The following is a 13,957-nucleotide window of genomic DNA, read 5'->3' as shown; positions in this document are numbered from 1 at the left end:
AAACCAATGCATAGACTGTGGTTAAAAAGAGTACCCAGAGGTGCAGCTAGTTCCTGTTTTAATCCATTCAGAATGCAGCTTGGGATATTATGAGGTCCTATAGAGGCCATGTTTTTGCCTTTGCAGAGAGTGTTTATGACCTGCTTCTTGGAGATACTAGGTGGAGGGCAGGTGTTAGAGATGCTTTCAGGGATATGTGGTGGGGACAGGGGGAGAAGTTTTCACTGAACCTGTCAGCTAGGTAGTTGGCTATTTCTGTGAGTGCAGTATATGTGGTACCATTAACAACCAGTTCTGCACAGATCTGGGTTTTTCCTTTAAGGTTTCTGATGTAGCTAAAGAAGGCCCTATGGCTATCCTTAGCAAAGGTGGCAAACTTGGATTCATAGTTAGCTTTAGAATGGCTTATGAGGTATCTTATTTGCATGTCTAAGCCGAGGAGGGAATACTTCTATTTCAGAAACCATTCCTTCCTGCTGTTGGACAGCAATTTCTTTTTTTTTTATTTTATAACCTGTTAATTGCAGTTGATCTCCAGACAGGCTTGTTCTTTCTTGAGGATCTTTCTTTGATCCTATCAGGTATGGCTGAGTCAAAACATTTGTATAGATGCTTATACAAGGCATTGGTGAAATTCCAGTATAGGTGTCTGTGTCGTCAGTGAGGTCAGGGGCTATAAAGCTACTATTGCCATCATGTATTTAGTTGTAATTGGCTTTGGAGAAGTTTTGTAGTCTAGTTGCTGCTAATGGGGGGGTTCAGATATTATTGTTACTTCTAATGAGACTGACATAATCAGACCTCAATAGGGAGGGCCACACACATGGGGTGTTGCAATGATCACCCATGTTAGTGAGCATCAGATCCTCAATGTTTGGGCTCCTTGAGGGGGGTGTCAACTAATTGGTTCAGGGCATTGGAGTTGATGAAGTCCAAAAACCATTGGGCAAGTGAGTTAGTACACATATAATTTATGCAATCTATGGATTAGTAGTTAAAATTACTTAAAACCTGGGTGTTTGGTTGTATCTTCAGCAATTCAAGTAGATCTAAGTATGCAGTGTGGGTATCCTAATTCATGGGGGGGGGGGGGTCCTAAATATGGCAATAACTTTGAGAGAGGTCTTACTTACAGTCGATTGGGCCTGGATTAGTTCAAGAGCAATCATTTTGTTTAACCAATCTAGAGGTATATTTATCTTTGATGAATATTGACACTCCACCTCCTTTAGTTCTTGTGCTTTCAGTTTGTGGTCTGAATGTTTGGAAGGCATTATAACCCGATATGGCTGGGGTGCTTACCACGGCCTTAAACCAAGTGACTGTGACTGCACTGATGTCAACATCTTCTAAGTTGAGGACTGCTTCCAGTGAGTGCAGTATTAGGATGTCAACTCCTATTGTTTAGAAGCATAACCTTGAGGTTGCTTTTTGAAGATATTTTTACATCAGGAATTTTGTTGTTGTGACATTGTCTAAAAATGGCACTATGGGGGAAGGCAAGGGCCTTAGCCATTAACCGAAATCATAGAGGTGAGAGATGAAGACCATGTCTAAAAAGCAGCACAGTCTATCTATCATGTCATCCTAGGCTGACAGGTACTGGATCTCCTTAGAATGACACTAGAAACTAAGCCAATTGTTGAAGACAATATTTTTTTTGTTTATATTGTGGTATAATCTTAGTTGAAGGTAGTTTGCTGCTCAAGGCTAGGAACCATACCGCTCAACCTGACATCATCCAAAATCTGGACAAATGCCCATGAAAAGTAGGTACAACTGGCAAAAAATATGGACATTGATTAACATAAAATTTGCATACATAATTATGTAACCCCCACTCACTCCAATGGAACTGAGAGACCTGGACACCAACATTCAAAATGCAAATTGAAGAACAGAAATTATTAAACACAAAATATAACCAGAATAATAGTGTTTTATTTATTTAACATTTGAACTTGTACCAGACTTTGAACTTGTATAAAAGTGAAATTAAATTCTATTTTATAAAAATAAAATTGTCTGCTATACTAATATTAAATAGCACGGGTAAATATAACAAAATTACAAAGTAGCATCCATCTGCCTGCCCAGCATAAAAAACATTTTACACAACTATGTTCACCAGTTGGTCAGTGCAATCCATGGACCAAAACCTCCTGTCTGTCTACACTCCTTGCAAATTTGCTGGGCATTGTCTGTACTGATACAAGGTTGTTAAGGCCTGGAACTCCTTACCTATATCCATCAGGTCTATATCCCCTGACCTCTCCCTTCTTTCAGAACCACTTTGAAGGACTTCCTAGCTAAAACCTGGCTCTGTTCTTGCTCAAAACGAGGATAAACTACATCCCTGCATATGAACAAGCACCTTTTATTTCTTTATACCGTCTTACTCTCCCTTTTTCACTTACTTCCTTACTGCTATCAAATTCTATGTCCTGACTTTCACTCTAAATATAGCATCAGCCTCTTTTCCCCCTCATTTCATATTGCAATTCCTGTCTGTATTAGACTCTTACCTTTATTTTCTCTACAAATTGTCTAAAATTTCTCTAAATATTAAATGATTGTCATATAACTAATATTGATTATTAACCAATGTTTTTGTATTATATCTAATTTGCTAGAGTTATTTAAACTGGAGATGTTTTGTTTTATTTTTCAAAAATGTAAAATTATTGTTCTTAAAATGTTTTGTATTAATTTGGAGCTTTTTTCTCAGGCCTCCACTGAAAATGGGCTTCTACCAGGTCAGTCTTTCCCAGTCTACCAAGGCTACAAGGTGCTTGGGGTAGCAAAGGCAGTGTCTGTTGCAGAGACAAAACAGCAGCATGCCAGACAGAATGCAAAATGACTAAAAATTAAAATCATCATATAAATTAGAATAAGCTCCCCAACATAGTCGGTTGAAGAGCACATGCAAGTATCCACATACCTCTCAACTGTCCAGACTTTTTCAGAATGTGCAGATTTTTGTCTTATATTTTTGATCTTTTCCTTATAAAATTTAGGTTTTCTGGCAAATCATTGGCATGCCATTGTGGACTGAAGTCAGAAAATAATGACAGACATTTGAGTTTCAAACTTCATGCTCTTCAGAAAATTCATGCTAATGTAAAACCTATTATTCTATCAACTTTTGAAGTTTGTAAGAGCAATATTTCAAAAATGCCCCTATTTTTGGGACTTGCCCACCCCCGTGTATGGCATTGTCTAGATTTCTTGCTCTAAGTGGATAAGAGGTGTGCTACATGATAGTGCCTAGAACTCGCAGCTACATGTACTTTCACTTAAGTGCACCAGAGTCATAGGTTCATAGGTCCATAGGTAGGTACTAGGCTATCGGCCCAAGGGCCTAAGTATGCCTAGCCAACAAGGTTCCCTGGCTTACACCACCCAAGAAAGTTAATTTCCTGTACCCCTGTTAATCAGAGCCACAGAAGTGATCCCCGGGGTGTATTTCCTATTTCCCATCCACTCATCAAGATTTTTCTTGAAGAGTGCTAATGAGGAACTTTGCTTGACATAGATGGGTAGCTTGTTCCAGAGTATAGGAAGTCTCTGGGACAGGAATCTATCCCTGCTGCATGTCCTGTTTATTGTGTTGACAAGGTTTACGTCCCTAGAGCGTGTAGCTCAGAAGGATTGGGATTTCCTTAGGTGTAGCATGTCTAACAGTTCTGGCTTTAACATAGCTTTATATGTTAGGCAGAGATCTCCTCAGAGTAAGCGATATGCTACAGAGTAAAGCTGGAGTTTTTTTGAGATGGTCAGTGCAGGGCATCTGTTTGAGGCCAGTAATCTTCTTTGTGTGGTACTTCTGTGGCCTTTCCAGCTGCCACAGATGTCTTGTAAGGTACATTCCAAAAGGGAAAAAGTGGAGAACTCAATCTCTAAATCACAAATAACAAATAAAACAATTGCTGGAAAGTCACCAAAAATAGACACCGGTGAAATAAAGTAGTTTAATCCATGGATTAAACTACTTTATTTCACAGGTGTCTATTTTTGGTAACATTCCAAAATGGGCGTTGTACTCTATAATGGGTCTAATGAGTGCCGAGTAGAGGGGAACAATGACCTCTTTTTTCCTGGATGAGAACCCTTTTGTGATGAGGTGTGCCACATAGAAGGATTTCCTGACTACTGTGGCGATGTGATTATCAAAGGAGAGACTACTGTCCACCTGAGTCCCAAGGTCTCTTATCACACATTCGGCATTAAGTAGACTGCCTTTTATGTTGTAGTTCATGGGTACAGAGATTTTTACCAAAGGGGATGAGGCCATGCCTCTAACACCAGGCATCTGTCTCAGTGAGGCCCTTCTGCAGGATGTACACATCATTTGGGGACTCGACTATGGCTCCTAGTTTGCGGTCATCTGAGAACTTCATTAGCCAGAGGCCTTCTGTGTTAGCCTGTACTTCAGAGAAGTAGATACCAAACAGGAGAAGTCCCAGGACTGAACCCTGTAGTACTGCACTTGTCACTGGTTTGAAGTAAATTTTAGAGTCTGCAACTTTTACAGTGTGGGTTCTGTCAGTGAGCCAGTTGGCAACCCATCTTGTGATGTTGGGATTTATACCTAGTTTAGTGAGTTTAGCTATAATTCCAGAATGGGAGACGGTGTTGAAAGCCTTGGCGAGGTCAAGATAGGCTGTGTGAACCACCTTACTCTCATCTACAGCTTTGGTGTCTGCCTCAAAGAAGTCGATCAGGTTCAATAGGCATGATCTGCCTTTCACAAACTCAAACTGGGTGGGGTCCAGAGTTTGGAGGTTTCCAATGTCTTTGTTTATGAGTTCCATGATGATATGTTCCATGGCCCTGCAGACCAAGTTCATCAGGCTAATTGGGCGATAGTTCCCAGGATCAATGGTGGCTCCCCCTTTGTGGAGTGGGATAAATGTTGCTGTGTGCCATTCAGTGGGCAGAAAGCCTGATGTGAGACTATGATTGAACATGGTGCTTCGGTGGGGAACCAGTTCATTCTGAAGTTCATGTAAAACACAGCCTGGGATGTTGTCGGGTCCCATGGATGCTGTGTTTTTGGTTTTAGAGAGTGCAGCTTTTATCTGCATAGATGTGATTACAGGGAGTCTGCATTCTTCCTGTATAGATATGGGCCCTTTAGGGAGTGAGAGGGGGTTAAAGTTAGCACTGAACCTATCTACCAGGATGTTGGCAATATCAGTTGGGTCTGTAATTTTCATGCCATTGTGCTGTAACTCAGAGCAGATCTGGGTGTTGTCATAGCTATAGAATGCTTTGTGGTTACCCTTAGAATCAGTAGTTATTTTGTTTTCATAGCTAGCTTTGGAGGATCTTATAAGGGATCTCATCTTCTTACTGAGGCTGACCAGGGATCTCCTCCACTCATGGGATTTTACTCTCTTTTGCAACAGTTTCTTCCTTCTGTTGTAGAGTTTGTTTATGGCAGGGGAACACCAGATTAGCTTCCTTTTTTTGGAGGATAGCGTCTTGGTTCTGTTTGGGATAGCACGATCCATGCACTCAAGTAAGTGCTTATAGAGTGCATTTGTGTAGGATTCAGCAGTTGTAGTGGAATTGCCCATCTGCATGGGTGTCATGAAGTTTGCCACTTCTGTCTTAAGAAGCATGAAGTTGGCTTTGGTGAAATTTTTTACTGTGGTTTCCTTAATGGTGGGTGGGACAGGATGCGGATATCTAGGGTGATAAGCTAATGGTTGGATCTGACCAACGAAGAGCTGACTTCAGGTGTGGAACACTGGTCACTCATGTTGGTAATGACTAGGTCTAGGATATTGTTGCCCCTGGTGGGTGTGTGGATATGTTGATCCAGGGCATTGGAATTTATGAATTCCAGAAAGCATTGAGTGAAGGAGTTAGTACATGAGTAGTTTTCCCAGTTAATGGTGGGGTAGTTGAAATCCCCCATTATTAGGGTGTTTGGTTGAACCCTAATATTTTCCAGTATATCAAGAAAAGAGGAGTGGGAGGCCTGGGGCATGATGGGGAATCTGTAGCAAGCTACAATTTGGATTGCAGTTTTTCCCAGAGTTAGTTGCATTTGGATAACCAGGGATGCATTATGCTGCACAACTAGCCTGGCGGTGTGAATATCCTTAATGAATATGGACACACCTCCACCTTTGGTGTTCTCGTCCAGGTTAGATGGCCAAAAGGTGTGGTATGAGTTATAGCCTGGTAATGCAGGGCTAATCTCTAGAGCCTTGAACCAGGTCTCAGTCACTGCATAGATATCAATGTTCTCCATTTTGAGGAGTGCCTCGACTGAGTGAATTTTGAGATTTAGACTTCTAGCATTAAGTAGCATTAGCCTCAGTTTTTGCTTGCCTGTTTATGTTATGGTGGTGAATTTGTCATTTGAACCTTGCCTAAAAAAGGCACTATAGGAGCGGCAAGACTCTTAGCCAGTATCCGGAATCCCAGGGGCGACAGGTGCAGGCCATCTCTGGCAAAGCATCATGGTCTGTCGACCATGTTGTCCCAGGCAGACAGATACTGGATCCCCTTAGAATGACACCATAAGCTTAACCAATTGTTGAAGTCAATCATTTTGTCCTTGTACTGCGGTATCATTCAGGGCAATGGCAGGATGCTACACAGTGCTAAGGTCATACCTGCCTGGGCTACAAGATCGGAGAGCTCTTCCTTGTCTTTTATCATGTAGTCCAGGGAGGTATGTCTCAGGTCGTTCACACCAACATGGATAATGACAGAGTCAAATTTGTACTTGTTGTGGAGTGACCTGAGTGCAATGTTATGTGTCGGATCCTGGCACCCAGCAGGCAACTGACAGTAACCTTATCCTTGTTTAGCCTGGTGAGTGGGATATCAGTGTGCCTGACTATAGAGTCATCTATGACTAATGTGTTGGGTACGTTGTTTTGCCTTATGGGCTGTGGTTTACTGGCACACTGAATCTGTGGGCTATGTGTCATTTGGATTGTGTTGGGGGGTGGAGGTCACTTGCATTTTTTCTTTGGAGGTCTCTGTTGCTTGAGCAGATTATTATTGAGAGACTCTGCAAATGTTTTTGTGTTTCTATGTGTAGATGTTGGTGGTGTAGGTTTAGTGGGACTATGTGATGAGTGTGGCATGGTGCAAGTGTTTACCTTCTCCTCTTGACTGTTAAGTTCAGTCTTGGTTGGAGAAGCTTTACCTCCAGTTTGGCTAGATAAGTAAAGCTCTCACAGGTTGTGGTGTTGGGTGGTAGGAGGAGAGGATTGTCTATGTACATGAGGCAATTTCAACATTTCCCAAGATGCCCAGTTTCATCAGATAGACAGGAGAGAACACTGGGAGCTGACCCTTGGACATGCCTGAATAAAAAACTACTTTCATCTAGACAAGTGAGGAAAGTAATGTAAAAGAGCTGTATTTCTCTAAGCAAGTGATGAAAGTAAGTACAAAAACTGTTTTTCTCTAGGTAAAGAGGAAAGTTGAGTGCTGTAGTAATCTGCAGCTTATTTAGTGATAATAACAAGTTCTGAAAAAGTGCTGAGCACGAATAAGCAAATTCAAGTGCTAAAACTCAGAATCTGTACCTGGATCATGTGGTCGATAGGCTGCCTAGTGCTTACCACTCCCACTGATAAGCTAGAATGCTTCCTCCAACACAGAAAGGCTTGGGGGTCTCAGAAGCTTACAAGCAGTCCTGGATACAGCAATCTGTATTTGGACTAGACTAGTTTCAGAAAAGGGTGGAAACAAGCGCAAACATGGGCTTTTAAACCATAAGGTTGAAAGAGATGGAAAAACTGCCCAAACGGCCAATAAACTACAATTTCTGGGCCAGAAACCACTCTTGTGGTAGATAGGCTACCTAGTGCTTACCACTTCCATTGAAAAGCTAGAAGACTTCCCTCCAACACAGAAAGGCTTGTGGGGCTCAGAAGCTTACAAACAGTCCTGGATACAGCAAATCTGTATCTGGACTAGAGTGTTTACAGGAAAGATGGGAAACAAGCATGAACCAGACTTTTAAACCAATATGTTGAAGAAGATGGAAAAACTGCCAAGCAGCCAATAAACTACAATTTCTTGGCCAGAAACCACTCTTGTGGTAGATAGGCTACCTAGTGCTTACCACTCCAACTGATAAGCTAGAAGACTTCCCTCCAACACAGAAAGGCTTGGGGGGGGCTCAAAAGCTTACAAACAGTCCTGGATATAGTAAATCTGTATCTGGACTTGACTAGTTACAGGAAAGGTGGGAAACAAGCGCAAATGCAGGCTTTTAAACCAGAAAGTTGAAAGAGATGGAACAACTGCCCAAAGAGCCAATAAACTACAATTTCTTGGCCAGAAACCACTCTTGTGGTAGATAGGCTATCTAGTGCTTACCACTCCCACTGATAAGCTAGAAGGTTTCCCTCCAACACAGAAAGGCTTTGGGGGCTTAGAAGCTTACAAACAGTCCTTGTAACAGCAAATCTGTATCTGGACTAGACTAGTTACAGGAAAGGTAGGAAACAAGCTTAGATTTTTTTTTGGAAAGTGGAAAGGGAGAAAGGAGAAACAGAAGATAATTCAAAATTAAGGACCTAAGTGGCTTGCCATTTACAAATTTTATCTCTGTATTAGGTAGAATGAGCTAGTGACACTAGACTGGAATAGAACTGGGATAGAGCTAAACAGATGGGACTGGTAGGAGTGTCTGAAGACAAAATCTGATCTCACTGTACTCGGTTGAGTGAGCAAATGAGATAGACCCAGGAGGAGTGTTCAAACACAAATTTACAGGAGGGGCAGGCAATTCCAAAGCCACCCAGATTAATACCAGAACAAGAATAGAGAGGGAGGGTGAGAAACTAACTGCAGAGAGAGAAAGAGAGAGAGGGAGAGAGAGAGAGAGACCACAGTATTCTATGAAACAATTAAATAGAAAAATAAATAACTACAGAGAGACACAGACCACAATATTCAATGAAACAATTAAATAGACAGAAAAATAAAATGCAGTACAATCTTTAACACTGCAAGTTTGTACTTAACTCAGCTAGTAATGTAGTTGTCTGTAGGTATGTAGGAGAAGCCAAACAACTCAGATATTGATGATGATCCTTTCCATAGCTTTGCAGACCAAGCTAGTCAGGCTTATGGGGCGATAGTTTCCAGGATCCATTGAGGCACCACCTTTGTGGAGAGGGATCACTGTTGCTGTACGCCACTCTTTGGGTACATATCCTGTAGTAAGGCTGAGATTGAACAGTAGTTTTATGTTTGGGTTTAGCTCTTCTTGGAGTTCATGTAGGACGCAGCCCAGGACACCGTCTGGTCCCATTGATGCTGTGTTTTTTGCTTTAGAGAGGGCGGCTATGAAACAATTAAACAGAAAAATAAATAACTACAGAGAGACACAGACCACAATATTCAATGAAACAATTAAATAGAAAAATAAAATGCAGTATAATCTTCATCATTGCAAGTTTGTACTTAATTCAGCTAGTAATGCAGTTGATTGTAGGTATGTAGCAGAAGCCAAACAACTCAGATATTGAGTAGTTGGCAACGTTCTCAGGACCTGCATGAACTATCTGATTAATATTGCATAATTGGACTTCCATACACTCTTGCAACTGTCTGGCTGAAAAAAAAATCAAGCAACAAAACCATGCCCACTCCAAATTCAATTAAAAACTAAAAGCTAGAGCTGAGCAAGACCCTCAAAGACCTGTTCAATGCCACAGTAAAAGTTGATTCTACAGCACTTCTCTGCATTTAAAGTTTTGTCCAGAATGCAGCTACACCTAGTGGTTGAAGGACAGATTGTCAAAAAGGTAAAGACAATGACTACTGTTTCCATTGCTTAAAAAAGTCAGGAATTACTTTACCTTAAATAGGTTAACAGGATAGCACAATGAGTTGGGTACCATTTACAGTAATAAGCACATCCTGCTCTAAACAATCACATGGACTGTAACTACAGAATGCAGTATAGACTTAATATCCATTGTCCAACTACATTTTGTAAATGCTGGCTTTCCTAAGGATAGACTTTAATGTTAAACTTCCGTTTACCAATAATCTTGAATCAAGACCAAGTTAAAAGATTGGTAAACCAAAGTTTAAAATTGGTACCAATTTCCCAGGTTATGCAAAGCAGTCTCCACTGCTCCACATTTGTCCTCTTCATACAAGTATAATTTACATACCATGCTTACTTTAATTAGATCTTCTCTCTACTTAGACCTGCCTTCTGCAAGGAAAAGCACCAGCAGTTACTATGCAAATATTATCGTAGTTATGTTACATATACAAAGGAAGACATGTCTTTACAATGCTCATATCAGTATTTTATGTGAAAAATGGTGGTGTGGTGGCATAGCTGTTAGTGTTACTGCCTCAGAGCACCTGGTTCTCTAATTCAGTTCTCACTTGGAATACCTTCTGTGCAGAATCTCTTCCCTGTGTCTGCATAAGTTTTTGTTGGCCCAATAATGATATACATTTGTGTTTCAGACTTCATATTCATATCCTTCAGAAAAATGCATACAAAGAGAAATCCTGCCATTCTAGCAACTTTTTTAACCTTATAAGAGCAATATTTAGAAACTGTCTTATTTTGAGGCTTTTGTCTCCTCATTCTTTCAGGCTTTACCCAGATTTTTTGTGCTAAGGGAAGTAAATGTTGTGGGAAGAAATAGCCAGAGAATTGTTATGGCTAGGCTTGTACAGGCCCTAGGGCTGATAGCCTAGTACCAACCTATGAACCTATGAACCTAAGAGGTTGAGAGGTATGATGAAAAAAAAGTGTTACCACAAGTGGAACCGTTATTGAAAACAGAACCAATTAAAGTGCCTTGATGTCTTCATTTCAGCTTCATTTCTGCATAGAGAAAAAAGCTCTAAGGTTCAGGACACACACAGCAGATCTGGAGACTGTTAGGAATGCATAATGAAGACTGATGCCTCAGCAATTAAAAAATATATAAAAAGTAATACAATTATCCAACTATCAAGGCAACTCCAGGACAGTACAGTAAGCAAATACGCAAGAGGACAATGCTGTGGCAAGTGCAACTGCAAAACTATTTAGAGGAAAATTAAAGTAACATGGGATTATGGCTGCAGCCAATAAAAGACTGTCCCAAACTTTCAAGTCTTTTCACTGTGCACTTCTCAGTTAATGAAACATTGGTGTAAGTGTTGCTGGTTTCCCTCCCCCTCCTTACACCACAAAAAATTAAGTCACTTACAACTGCAAGACAGTTCTCCTTCCCCCACAAAGCAAGCACTGACTGAGAGAAGGAAAGGAAGTGTTAATTACTCTTGGCTGGGGGGGTGGGACAGATGCCATTTAGCAATTCTTCTGACTGTAAAAGCAGTTACTTTGGGAGAAAAATGTTAGCATGATAAAGCTTTATACGAAGAATTTTTTAAATTTATTTTTTACTGCATTTGCTACCCACCTGGCTGTCTATACATACGCTATAGTGTACACAGTGTACAGCATTAACTACCAATAGTAAATACATTTTAAAAAATCGTGATTTCAAGGGGCCACTCAGAAATTTGGGCACCCCATTATTTTAGCCTCAAAACTGGGAAATTCTGAGGAATTCAGTATGCTTGAGAGGTATGCTAGGGACATACTTTTCTGAGACACATATTCAAAGAGCTCAGTCATGTCTCTCTTTATATAGTACAGTGAGGTATGTCTCAAGTCATTCACACCAACATGAACTTTGTTAGAGTCTTAAAGGTATTTTTTGTGGAGAACCTGAGTGCATGTGTGATGTGGCAGATCCTGGCACCCGACAGACAGTTGACAGTAACCTTCTCCTTGTCCATCCTGGTGAGTGGGAGATTTGTCTCACTATAGAGTCACCTATGATTAAAAAAAGTTGGTTTCGGGACTTGTTTGGTGAGACACTTGTGCTTGTGGTTTTATGTGCATTGAGTGTTGTTAAGTACTGTATTAGATGTAGCAATTTTGTATTTTGGAGGTCTGTAGGGTTGCCACCCCTTCCGTTTTTTTTCTGGTCTATCCGGAAATCAAACTGATTCTCCGGTAGTCCAGAAAACACTGTACAAACTCCCGTATTCTGTTTCAAAAAGGAAACAGACTATCGGAGTTTATAAATCAGCTGATTTACTATGCTTTTTTTTTACAAAAAAGCATAGTAAATCAGCCAAAAGCAAGCAGCAGGAATGGAAAAAGAGGGCATTCCTTGTCGAGTGATGTCATCATGACATCACAAAATGGGCAGAATGTGGGCAGGAGAGGGGGCGGGGTGGGCAGGAGCGGGGGCGGGGTGGGCGTGGTTACTGGTGATGCGAGGGGTGTGGCTTTACTCCAGTTTTCGCCATGAAGGAAGGTGGCAACCCTATCTGTGGTCTTTAGGTAAATTTCTGGTGAGTACCTCCACATATGATGGTTTATGTGCTGAGACTGTGGTTTGTACAGGAAGTGTTGTATGTGGACTGACAATCTGTTCAGTGTCATTGTTCTGTGAATGAGAGAGCAAGGACTCCAAATTCTTAGTGTATATGCATCTCTCATAAATTTAGCTTCAGTGGTTTAGAAGTAGTGGGTTGTCAGTGTACATGAGGCAGTTGCTACATTGCCTCAGGATATCCATGTCAATCAGGCTGGTAGAAGAAATGGAGAAATACTGACCATCTATAATAATAGGTGTAAATTTGCTTACTTTAATGAGGAAGGATGTGGTTTAACTGAGGGCTTAATGGTGGGTCTATACTACTGAGGCTCTCAAGTGGTATGAGACTATTAGGGTTTAGGAGATTTCAGTTAAAGTGGCAAATGCTGTAGAAAGTAAAACAGTACAACTTACTGCGACCTGCATGGCAACTAGAAATAAAACAAACTTTAAAAAAATACATTTATTCAACGATACTGCACAGGTAAGCACTTTCACATTGAATTATCTAATGCTTCATCAGACAAAAAAAATTTTTAAAGAGTCTCTTAAATAGAAAAGCATCACTTCCCAGCTCATTAATACATATTCAAAGTGACAAATAAAAACAGAGATACAATAAATCACCAAGGATATTCACCACCTCATCAGAAAGTGCTGATACAAAGTACATCTCTTAACAATGACATCACAAAAAACTTCAATACTGTAGTTTAAAGCAGCAGCACTATAAAGCACATATTATGGTCTTATTCATAGAGTTCATAAAATGCATGCAAACAGCGCAGAGCAAAAACTATTCTAAAACTATTAATCTTCCTGTAGAAAGCCCAGCTGAGGTGCTGTCTGAGCAGCTAAGTGCAATTTAAAGGACTCCTCAGCTGGAGCACAGGCAGCTTCTAAGGGAAAATAAATCTACTTTAGCGTTTGTGTCTATAACCACCAATGGTTATCTCCACTGTGTGGTGCTGCACAAAGGTGCGCTGTGTGCAAACAGATGCCTTAGATTGCTCAGATGAATATAGTAAGGCAATGGCTACTCATCAAACTCTGTTGAGCTGTGTTAAAACAAGTGCAAACCCGCACAAACACAAGGCTTATGCAGCAACTCTGAGAACACTTTTTAAAAACAAGTTAAGCAATTTTCAAACAAGCTTGCCAATGGAAATGCTCAATACTGAGCCTTATTCCAGCAATATCCAACTCACTCTTCTTACATAAGGGTAGAGGGGGCCCTCTTAATGTAAGATGGCTGGTTTTAGTGCTCAGATAACGCCAAACAGTCTAGATTCAGCAAATATGAATCTAGCCTATGCTATAAAATACACAAGTACTGGAAAAGACAAGGTGCAGGCAGTCCCAAACAGTTGAAACAGTGAAACAGCAAAACAGTTAAAATGGATAAAAAAAAACAATTTAAAAGTAGGTGGCAATTCAGTAATACACACTGTAAAAGTGCAGTACAGTGAATAAAAATACTTATTTTTCTGTAGATTTCAAAGGATGCCTTAGATTTCATTTGGATTTACGCCAGAGATGAGAGAGAGAGATAGAGAGAG

The sequence above is a fragment of the Protopterus annectens genome, chromosome 2.part1, assembly GCF_019279795.1.
Source record: "Protopterus annectens isolate FY-2018-M chromosome 2.part1, PAN1.0, whole genome shotgun sequence".
Lineage (NCBI taxonomy): Eukaryota > Metazoa > Chordata > Ceratodontiformes > Protopteridae > Protopterus > Protopterus annectens.
The sequence above is the reverse complement of the archived record's forward strand: the minus strand, read 5'-3'. Positions refer to the sequence as shown.